General features: G+C 34.9%; 1 protein-coding gene and 1 long non-coding RNA gene across 10 annotated transcripts in view; one reads left to right on the top strand and one right to left on the bottom strand.

The window, feature by feature from the left end:
• The window catches only part of LOC136836938 (uncharacterized), a 235,111-nt gene that overhangs the window by 100,484 nt on the left and 122,127 nt on the right, over nt 1-12,500 (bottom strand). Inside the window, exon 2 of the long non-coding RNA XR_010852509.1 lies at nt 2,500-2,575. This is a non-coding gene — a long non-coding RNA (uncharacterized lncRNA). The remainder of the gene's footprint in view (nt 1-2,499; nt 2,576-12,500) is intronic.
• Nucleotides 1-12,500, top strand: part of RhoBTB (Rho-related BTB domain containing) — a 137,388-nt gene that overhangs the window by 27,036 nt on the left and 97,852 nt on the right. The window lies entirely within an intron of this gene.

Raw genomic sequence — 12,500 nt, 5'->3', positions numbered from 1 at the left:
TGCTCCACCCTTTCACCTATCAGCTCACCACTTCTACAAATCTATGCATTTTTCACCCTTTCAATACTTCTTATGCTATATAGGCTATATTAGGTAAATAATGTGACTCGACAGTTGTTTTCTTGCTTCAACTTCACCACTCCTGCCCAGTTTCATGATCATTTGCAAAATAAATTATTTACATTACATTTTAAACACGTAACTATTCTGTGTCTGGGGCAAGGTTTGTGGGTTGCAGTTTTATGGTTGGATAACTCGGGGAAACCATTTGATCTGAGAAACAGTTTCTAAACTCAGGGTTCCTAGTTAACTGAGAGGTGCTTTGGTTAATTCCGAAGGCATCTGGGTAGAATTGAGAACATAGAATTTAGTCCACAGTTTAAGCACTGCGACCTATGAGGTCATTCAGCGCTGAGAGGGAAATTGATAGTGGAAAGTTTGAAAGGTGTAACAGGAGGAAAATCTCGCAGTTGCACTGACACAATTTGTAGGAGAAGATGGATAGCAAGATGGAAGAAATAGAATGTGAACGGAAGTACAGTAAATGGAATGAAAGGGGTTGCAGCTAGGAGCCGAAGGGACTGCAAAGAATATTAAGTGATGCCTACATTGCACCACATGAGGTGCACTGACGGCGCTACCCCCCTACGGGGGAGAGGGCATCAGGTTGTCACAACGACGTTGGTCGACTCTTGAGAGCATTTGGTTACTCCAGGGAATTTTTGGTTAACAAATGAGCGCTGGTTACCACTCTCTTGACTCAAAGTACTGGGTTAACGGAGATGGTATTTCAGGATGGCAAAGAGCATGTGGTTAAATTCCGACAATACTTGGTAAATAAACCAAGAGAACAACTGGAAACCCCTTGTCTAGGTAAATAGTGAGTTACCTTTGCAATCTGACTTCTCATAGAAAATATTCAGTAACAAAAATTAAAACTTTTCAACTTTCTGCCTTTGTGTACTTTGTTTGGCCATGAAACCCCCTCCCTCTCTCTCTCTCTCTCTCTCTCTCTCTCTCTCTCTCTCTCTCTCTCTCTCTCTCTCTCTCTCTCAAGAACAGCTAAATGAACAAGTCCTTCGAACATGAACATTTTCTCAAATTTTTGCCTTTTAATACTTGTATGGTCATGAAACTCTCTCTCTCTCTCTCTCTCTCTCTCTCTCTCTCTCTCTCTCTCTCTCTCTCTCTCTCTCTCTCTCTCTCCCCTTTATGAACAGCTCAGTAAACGAGATCCCTCGAACCTTCCTCATCTACTCATTGACCATATAATGAAGGACTTAGGATCAAGATTCCGGCAACTGCGCCCCCTAAAATCACAATCAACGACCATGGGCGTCTGATGTAAGCGGCGGCGGCAGGTAGGTCGCAGGTGGAACCCGGTGAGTGACCGGGGCTGACGAGACGAGATAGGACGCATCAGGTGAGCGGAAGACACAAATGCGTCGTTAGTGGGTACATAATTGGCCGACGCACCTGTGAATTCCCCTCCCCACCTCTCCGGGCCAAGAGGTTCCTTGCTTGACCTTGGCGACGGGAAGGTCAGGAAGGTTCTTTTTTTTTTTCCCTAATGTTCAGGTGTCTTTGATTTTGTCTCTTGTGTATCAAAATGGCATCTGGATGAGAGATTGGGCTCCTTTTCGTTGGATTAATGATGATTGGAAATCCTTTTATTATTATTATTATTATTATTATTATTATTATTATTATTATTATTATTATTATTATTATTATTATTATCCTCGTAGGCAGGCAGTGCCGTCAGGGCACCTCACGCAATGCACTGAAGATTACTTAAGGGCCTTTGCAGTAACCCCTTCCACTCCTTTGACTGTACCTCCGTTCATATTCCCTTTCTTCCATCATACTTTCCACCCTCCGTAACAATTGTTTCACAGTGCGACTTCAAGGTTTTCTTCCTATTACACCTTTCAGACCTTCTGACTCTAAATTTTCCTTTCATCGCTGAATGACCTCGTAGGTCCCAGCGCTTGGTCTTTGGCCTAAATTTTACATTCCATTCTTATTATTATTATTATTATTATTATTATTATTATTATTATTATTATTATTATTAAACATATTCGAAAGAAGCCCACAGGGGCCATTGACTTGAAATTCAAGCTTCCAACCAATATGGTGTCCATTTGCAAGAAGTAACAGAAATTAATAGAAAATACAGAAAGAGGAGATCAGTTATTGGAAAAAAAGTTGATTAAATTAACAAAGTAACTCACCCTGCCCATATTAAAACAAGTTAATTAAATTAACAAAGTAACCCACCCTGTCCATATCCCCTTGTTTTTAACGTGTGGCTTATAAGATATGATGAACTACATGCCCTCACAATGATCTATCAAGCAGACCTGTCCTAATCTGAAATAACTGTTGTGGAACCAAGCCATTGGGTACCCCTTAGGAATGCAATAAGCTACCTGCTACACTTAAGACTATATTTTATAGTCATAATAAAAATAAACAAGTCTTAGGCCTACTCACCTTTCGTAGCTTCTGGATTAAACTCCCTTCCTTTACAACCTCTGCATTGATTTCTTGGCTGAAGATTTCCACTTCTCTGAAAAGAAATAGAAAATATATAAGAAAACCTGAGTAAAAAAAATCTTCTAGGTTAGTAAACACTACCTATTTCTTTTGCACTAGACCTATGCTTAGGTAATGACGCCGTAGAGTGATCGTGAATGTTCAGATATCTGTCTGTTGTCATGTGCACATTCTTTTGTTAAAGAGGAAAAAAAATTACAAGATTGCCAAGGGAGCTATGTCCAAAATTTGATTGAACCATTCGTATTCAGAGCCACAAATCATTGTTTTGATCCTCAGGGTGTACGAACTGTAGACGCATGAATTCTCACGTCGAATTCGAAGAATTGCAAATTCTTCTGCAAACAATTCCTTTTTATTTTTTACCTTGAATTCTTCAAAGAGGCGCTGTATGTGTCTTTGTTCGTTCTTTTGAAAACGCCATCATGATCACTCGTCAGATGATTTAAGAAATCACTTAAATGAGGATGAAGCCTACGCTCCTGAAAATTTGTTCAATCGTTAAATCTAATCCTTCGGGCCAGCCCCAGGAGAGCTGTTAATCAGCTCAGTGGTCTGGTTAAACTAAGATATACTTTTTTTTCCATTCTCGCAAAATGGTAGAATGCGAATTCTACTGTCGTTCAATGGTACCGTGGTTTGTGCTACAGTTAACCTGTGCACGAAAGCATAAAACACCGCGCATAAAATGGAACAGAAAGCGCTTCATGACACGCACCTGTATCCAGGCGACTTAACGGCTGAACACCACAGGTGCCGATTAGTGATAATTTGGCTGTTCATGTTGGTAATAAACTACTTGTGGTCTGAATCTCTCTCTCTCTCTCTCTCTCTCTCTCTCTCTAAAAAGTAGCAGCTTAGCTTGTGCTGTGTATTTGTGCATGTTGTAATGTACAGTAGGCATCACGTGTCAGTTGTACTGTACTCCATGGCTTCTTGTGTTTAGCCGAGCTTTTATGGAAGCGTCATTATTTCATGTTCATGGCGCGAGTTTGTGGAAAGGTTCTAGATTCTTTACATTATATATATATATATATATATATATATATATATATATATTTATTTATTTATATATATATATATATATATATTTAAAAATATATATTTATATATATGTATATATAAATTATATATACATGTGTATATAATACAACACGAAAGCAAAAGAGAATGTAACAGCTAAAAATAAGCGTGAGAAAATGAGGCCAATTTACCGGCAATCGATGTCTGGATTCGCACGTCCAGAGTGATGGATTTCTTGCGAGGTAGACAGACGGTCGATACTTGCTGTAAATCCCCGTGATGACGCTACGAAAATAACAACATGACAACGCCACAGGAGACGGGCTTGATTGATGTTTAAGCCAGCGCCGAAAGATGGGATTTATGTGACTGGTATTCACAATTGGATTTAACTCTCTCTCTCTCTCTCTCTCTCTCTCTCTCTCTCTCTCTCTCTCTCTCTCTCTCTCTCTCTCTCAAAAAGTACCAAGAATTGCAGAAATGACCAGTGGACATGACCATATAAAAACATCGCATGTCTAAATACTTCCTGCTCTCTCTCTCTCTCTCTCTCTCTCTCTCTCTCTGTAACTTGCACACGTATGGCCTCATCTACTCCTAAATATTGCTTTGTTCGGTAGAAATATCATTATGGCATAACCTGTTCATTCGAATGTTTGTTTATTTTCATTATGAAAACTTCTGTGAATATATATATATATATATATATATATATATATATATATATATATATATATATATGTATATATATGTATGTATATATACATACATATATACTGTATGTGTATGTGTATATATATACATATGTTTGTATGTATATATATACCTAGAGAGATTGTGTTTTTTTGTTAATAATAAGCAGCTCAAAATGACAATTAATTTATGCATGACTTATGTTTAATTTTTTACCCTTAAGCAGTTAATCCTACGAAAAGTTGTATATGTTGTGGTATGGTCGCTTTTTTATAAAATGAAAAAAACAAATTATGTCTATGAAAGCAATGGATTTTTGAGGAAACATGAAACAGCCGTAAACCTATATATAAATATATATATATATATATATATATATATATATATATATATATATATATATATATACATATATATATGTATATATATATATATATATATATATATGTGTATGTGTGTGTGTGTGTGTGTTAAAATGAGTTGAGCAAAAGCTGCAACATAGCTCTAAGGAAGCGTGTAAAGGCATCATGAGATAATGGAACTGCGCATGGGAACTGTGACGTAGACCTACCCAAAAATAACATCGACCTAATCCACCCCCCCCAAAGGGGGTTGGTTAAATATGGTGACCTAATCCTAAACAAGAACAAAGCGAGAGTAAGTGCTTTATTAGACAGAGCTACTGAACGAACGACACCAAACCCCTAAGCAACAGCCACATTTGCCGCCCTGGGTGCCTCGTCGTGGCCGGCGGCCGCGTGTCAGCATACTGTGCTCCTCGGAGGGGTGGCTCGCTCGCTCGCTCGCTTGCTTGCTTGCTCACGTCACCGGCGACATCTGCATTATTTGCCCGCCAATGCATCCCTAATGCAGGTTCAGCCGGCCTTGTGCATTGTTCTTAGGCAGTTGCGTTCTCGTTATTTTATTTTTTGGGATGTTCGCGAGGGAGGGAAGTTGCTATTTATTGTATATTATGTTTAAGCATGTTAACATGTTATGTTGCATAACTTTATTAGCCACACACACACACACACACACACATATGTATGCATGTATATCATATATTCCTTCTTTTGCTACTAGCCTGATGAGCGAAGTTAAACAAATCTGAGTTTGGTCGCTGCTTGGATGGGTAACCACAAAAAAATACCCTTGAACATTCAAGGGGTATGTGTGAGACTAACAGCATCATCCCAGAATAGCTGAAAACCAAAGAGATGGTATTTTGTAATACTGGAAACGAAATAATTAATTAAAATCAAGAGTAATAATTAATTAAAATCAAGAGTAATAGGATATATTTTTACATACCGGTAAGTGTTTCATTTTTCTTACTAAAAACTTTAATTTTCGTTGAAAATTGCTTTGCATAAATAAATGTATAGAGTACCGGTATTTTTTCTAAGAAAAAATATGTATACTTTATAAAATACGTATGAGTTACCAGATCGAGTTCAACTCGTTTTATTATTTTCTTCGTGAGAAACGAGTTTTTACCCAGCCAAAAATATTGCTGTTTCCGGCCCCGTGAGTTTTCGCATGAGTATTCTAGATGATAAGTGTCTATGTACAGGTAAGTGGTCTTGTTAAACTACTTTAATAATAATAATAATAATAATAATAATAATAATAATAATAATAATAATAATAATAATAATAATAATAGAGGTTTTTAAATTAAATTCGATTTTGAGTCAATGGGTTTCAGATTATGTCATTATTTTTGTATATTCTTTTCCATTGTCGGGGTTTACTATTTTCGATTCAATTTGATTCCCATGTAAAATTTTATTCATCAAATTTTTAGGTATATATATATATATATATATATATATATATATATATATATATATATATATATATATATATGTGGCTCCAGGATTAGGTCTATATATATATATATATATATATATATATATATATATATATATATATATATATATATAATCCTGGAGCCATATATTGTATGTCAAAACCATTATATGGCCATACACACACACACTACTACTCCTTATTCTTCCTACCTGTCAGGCGGGTATATTTGGTTTCCCACCATCTGGACGTTCGTTGGTACTGTCTCTCTAACATATACATTGTAAATTTTTACCACTGTGTACGAGTCCTCTGAAAGTTGTCTTAGATATAAAGACGAAAGCGGTCGGGATTTACACCCAGTGTTTAATTTTCCTTATCTGGAGTTGTTGACAAATATATATAAATATATACATTATATAATGTGTGTTACCACTGTGTGGGTATAGTCCTATATATAATATATATATAAGATATATAATATATATATATATATATATATGTGTGTGTGTGTGTGTTTGTGTGTATATATATATAATGTTTAATTTATATATATATATATATATATATATATATATATATATATATATATATAATATATATATATATATATATATATATATATATATATATATATATATATATATTTGTATGTGTGTTTTGTTTGCATGTATCGAAAACTTAATTTATACAAAGAATATTCAGAGACGAAGAAGCTTGAAACTACACAACAGCAAAACACACAAATAAGTAAACAAACAAATAAACGAAAAGACACAAAACCAAAACAGTTCCGTCGCGGTGCAAGTGAAAGAAAAAAAAAGAGAGAGAAAAAACCTAATCGAGACAGGCAACACAAAAAGCTGTCCTACCAGACAGGGTAAATGAAATCTGATAACAGCATCAGTGTCAGCGTTCCCACTCTTCAAATTTAATGTCACTCACACCTCCCTCCCTCCTCCCTCCTCCTACTTCGTCCCTACTCCCTACGCCATCACCCCGTCCGAAAAATGCATTGTTCCTCTGTTGACGTCAGCGGTTCTTTACGATATCCGTTTTCTCCGTTGTCACGTTTTGCTTTGATGATACTACTACTACTACTACTACTACTACTAATAATAATAATAATAATTGGATAATTTGCGGGTTGTTTCAGGACCAAGAGCCTGTGCTAGCATATAACCAGCTTAATCTAAACTGCATGTGCAAAATCCCCAGGATTCGATTCCCTGGTGGGTACCAAGTGACTTGCCGTTAGTAATAATAATAATAATAATAAATAATAACAATAATAATAATAATAATAATAATAATAATAATAACAATAATAATAATAATTTTTCTGCCATTAATAACATTTATAATTAATGTTATTACTAATATTATTCAAAATATGTAAGCATCCGCATACACACACATTAAGCAAAGCCTGATAACAGAACCAGAAGAATAACTCCCTGGAAAAACAAACATGAATAAATCCGAGATCAAAAAAGTTGTAACAAATATTCATATACGGTTCAAGGACAACGCCTCTTCTTTCCAACTTGTGGGTGTTATGACCTTGTAGGAGTGGTTGGATACAAGCAGGCTGGAAATCCAGTTATGATGCCGTTTTGCTTTTGAACTGACCTCGTCAGGGTAGTGAGGGTAACTTTTTCCACAGGGTGGCTGGAGGTTTTTTTTTTTTTTTTTTTTTTGTATGTCGGTGTTTCTGATGTTTTTACTTTTGATTTTCCTGCTCATGTTTAGCTGCGACTTAATTTGTGTATTTATTCGGTATACTTATTTCCATTGTTTGATCTGTATATATATATATATATATATATATATATATATATATATATATATATATATATATATATATATATATATATATATATAAAATTTTTATCACATCACCATGATTTTTGTGCAAACACATTATTATTATTATTATTATTATTATTATTATTATTATTATTATTATTATTATTATTATTATTATTATTATTATTAGCAAGTTGCCTCCCTCGTTTAAATCATTACTGCCAAAGCGCGGTGGACATGTATGTATGAGTGTATACATATATGAATTTTTATAACATCACCGTGATTTATATGCAAACATTAAGCTACAAATGTCGCTTAATATCCAATTCGAACTACTTCGGGAATATCACCGAAGGGGAATTATAAGCGATATATGGATTGGTGCCTAAGTGACTCGAACACCCGACGGTACTCTCCAGTGACCTCCAGTCGACGTTCAGAAGTCGAGTGGTCGAGTCACTTAGTTACCAATCCATTTATCGCTTATAATTCCCCTTCTGTGATATTCCCGAAGTAGTTCGAATTGGATATTTTGCGACATTTGTAGCTTAATGTTCGCATATAAATCACGGTGATGTGATAAAAATTCATGTATGTATACACACATACATATATGTCCACCGCGGTTTGGCAGTAATGATTTAAACGAGGGAGGCAACTTGCTAATAATAATAATAATAATAATAATAATAATAATAATAATAATAATAATAATAAGGGCATGTTTTAGGTATATTGAAAAAGTGAGGTAGCCTATAAAACTCTGAAACCTAAACTAAATAATAATAATAATAATAATAATAATAATAATAATAATAATAATAATAATAATAATTTTCTAATTAGCTAGGTAAATGGTCCACCTTAACCCAAAGAAGAAAAAAGAAATTATATAATATGATATATACAGTACGCAACGTCTCCGCTTTAATATCATCCTGTAATCTAATTTATACGTCGGTACACCTTTCAAAACTTGGCCCCCCTCTTGTAGATAAATTTGGCTGTCGCGTTCAACTTTTAGATTAATTTTGAACCGGTTTTATTTTTTTCCCCCTTCGTCAAAACACACAATTACCATACTCATTAGTGGCCATATTGTGTTTAAACTTTTAGATTTTTAAAAGGCAAATTCGAAGTTTTATGACAATAATTGTCTCATTTTCCGCTTTTAGAAGTTTGTTTTCGTTTTCTTCTCCCCCCCGAAACTTCATGTGAACGTTAATTGGCGCATAAATGAATTTGATTAATATTTATATTTTCGTTCAGCTGAGTTTATAAGAGTTTTGGTTATAAACAGTGAAATATTCCGTTTATTTATTTTAGTTATTTTTCGGGGGTAAAGCTCCATTTTTCCCTTTAACCGAATGGCTCCATCGAGCAGTTATGTTCAAGGTCCACGAGCAACTTCTGAGTCATACAGAGGCCGATGGAACTGGCAGACTAATAATATAGTAAATAGTGGCTTTTACAGAGACTCTAATTGACGATTACGGAAAAAATGTGAAATTATAAGTTACGCTGAATTTGTGGACGAAACGTAATATTATGTTGTCAGGTGGCTTTTCAGAGCTGCACGTCAGCGGAGTGCCCCGGTAAATTGTATGTCATGTGACAGCCACGAATGACAGGTATGCATCGTTGTGTGAGTACTTGCAGCTGAAATTACTATGCACACGCGCTTTTATGTATGGATGTAAATTACATATATATATATATATATATATATATATATATATATATATATATATATATATATATATATATATATATATATGTGTGTATATATATGTGTGTGTATTAAGAGTCTGAAAATAAATCTGTATGTATTTATGCAAAATTTAAATATTTCCTCAAGTTAAGTTGCTACGTACACAGCATTAATGTCCGTATGGAAATCTACTCATTTTAATTATATACAAATAATTACTACTACTACTACTACTACTACAGGCCAAAATTTGATGGTGGTTGAGCTGAAAGGGACGGGTTCCTGTTACTCCAAGCAGAGCAATGCTTGATGGAGCCATTTATAGTAAGAGGGGAAAAAGTACGTCCTGATATTATGATGATAACAAGGTGTAAATCAACACAATAATTTGTGAAACGCAGAAATAACTTTTAACCTTGTCCTCACTTGAAAAGTAAAAAAAAAAAAAAAACCTCGTCCCACACTTGATATACTGTATATAGAAATAAACTGTCCAAGTAAAGCAAGTGAAGAGTTAAGGCACCTTCGGGACATTTCGCTCCGTCAGAACAGAGATCTGATTCTAACGTGAATATAGATGACTTCGAAAACTGACCCCCTTTTTTTTATATTTATTCTTACTTTTATTATTGTACTGCATGTATTTATATAATTGTATGGCATCCTTCTGAACGTTCTGTGTAATCAGCGTACAGTTACTACATAAAAAAATTATTATTTTATAAGATATATAAATTTTATTCACAGTAGACTGTCCACATCATTTTGATATTTTGAACATTTACTTTGACTTGAATGTATGTGGTGCCATTTAAACCATCAAATTGAAGACAAATTAAAAAAATCTACATCGTCTGAAGAATGTTCCGACATCAAACAGCAAGTATATATATATATATATATATATATATATATATATATATATATATATATATATATATATATATATATATATATATATATATATATATATTTGTATGGAGTGCCAATAACTGCACCACTCCCTGCCTGGTTTTAGAATATTATCGCCGTGGTACACAGAATCATTTCTCCATCTTCCTTCGTTCCCAAAAAAAAAAAAAAATCAATACTTTGTATTTTTAGTCTTTTTTTTTTGCTCCTGAACAACGTTGATCCAAGTCTATATTGTCAATCTGGAATTTTTATTCGATTTTTGCAGCTGAGTAATTTTCCAGTTCTCATTTCTACACTACACTAAAATTCGGTGTCTTTTTGGCCTTCCATTTTCTGCAGTGGTAAAATAAAAATACTAGATTCTTAGTGGATAGCACATGCAAACCCCCCCCCTCTCTCTCTCTCTCTGTTCAGCATTTTATTGGCAGAAATCTTTGTCTCTCCTGACTCCAGTTTTGTATTGAAGTAGAGAACTCTTTCTCAATAAGCCACTCTTTCTGACTTAGTTGTCAAGGCAGAATCTGATGCCATTTATTTATAATGGACATTATTATATAGTTAAATATTGTAACAAGTATTTTATATATTTGTAATCCAGGGGCCAACATCTGTCCATTTATATATCTATCTGTCTGTTATCAGTGAATGCAAACAAAACTGCTTGACTCTTGAGACGTCATGTTTCGTCGATAGTACTTGTAATCCAGGAGGTTCTTGTTGTAGAAATCTTCTGTGTGAATTTTTTGTAAAAGGTCTGCGGTATGTTTGATGGGTAGAATTATCAAAATCAAGTTTTCCTCTGCAAGATCCTTCTACTTTTGCCTTGTTTCTTCGTTTGCAAATCAACCAAATACAGCGCAGATGCTTCTAATTCTTTAATAACTCAAAACTAAGGAGTCAAGGTGGAAGAAGTTGAAAATGCACTATTGAGAATTCATTCGGTTTCTGATAAGTCTCAGTGTCCCATAAGAACTGAAGTAAAAGTTTTGAAACCTATCTTGACCAGTACTCTGCAGTGCAGCTCAGTGGTCTGGTAAAACTAAGCTATATTTACTTTTTTTTAGGTGAGGTCTTATTTTTGGGGTGCAATCCTTACCCTCTCTATTGACGATCTGTTCTGTACCTCGTCAGTTTCTACCTCATATCTCCCTCAGAGAGGTCCTGGGTTTCTACCCGACGTGAGGCATAAATCATGCTGCTACAGCTATCAACAGGCAATCGGAAAAACAAGGATAGATAAACAACCCAAGGAATCCAGACAGCTGACTAAGTGGAGCCCCATACAGGAAGTCAGCCTCACTTCCTACTGCATAGATCACTCCCATCTATTCAACTCCACCCCCTTCTCCCACCCTCTCACCCTAGCTCTCAGCTGGACGAACCATACCTGAACTAATATGGGCGGGGGTCTGGTGGAGAGAGAGAGAGAGAGAGAGAGAGAGAGAGAGACTTAAATAGATTGGCCATATAACCAGCTACGTAACTTTTCACTAAAAAAGGGTGGAGGGTGGTACTACGTAACATTCTTTTAGCGAGATTTTAAATTATTTTATTTGCGTCTTGTATAAACTTTTATTTTTAAAAACTGTCGTTTTTAAAAGTATTTTTTTTTCACATAATCAACTTGAAGAAATCCTTAACTGATTTATGGCAAGCTGGCGAAAGTTCCTTGTGACTAACAAAATCATACACATATATATGACTATGGTTTTAATTACCTAGAATATTAATGATTGCATTAATAATAATTAGAGTCAGTTGATTACTCTTTGTTCAATACTCCAAAGGAGAATTTGTAAATAACTCAAGAATAACGATCCAGAAAACGGAAGTTGCGCTGGGACTATATGACTCTGGCCTTCAGCGGCCATGACCGGCTATTTTAGAACCAAAACACGAAAGGCTGAGCAAGAGCAATCTCTCTCTCTCTCTCTCTCTCTCTCTCTCTCTCTCCCCTCCCCCTCCCTCTTCC

The sequence above is a fragment of the Macrobrachium rosenbergii genome, chromosome 57 (assembly GCF_040412425.1).
Source record: "Macrobrachium rosenbergii isolate ZJJX-2024 chromosome 57, ASM4041242v1, whole genome shotgun sequence".
Lineage (NCBI taxonomy): Eukaryota > Metazoa > Arthropoda > Malacostraca > Decapoda > Palaemonidae > Macrobrachium > Macrobrachium rosenbergii.
The sequence above is the reverse complement of the archived record's forward strand: the minus strand, read 5'-3'. Positions and strand labels throughout refer to the sequence as shown.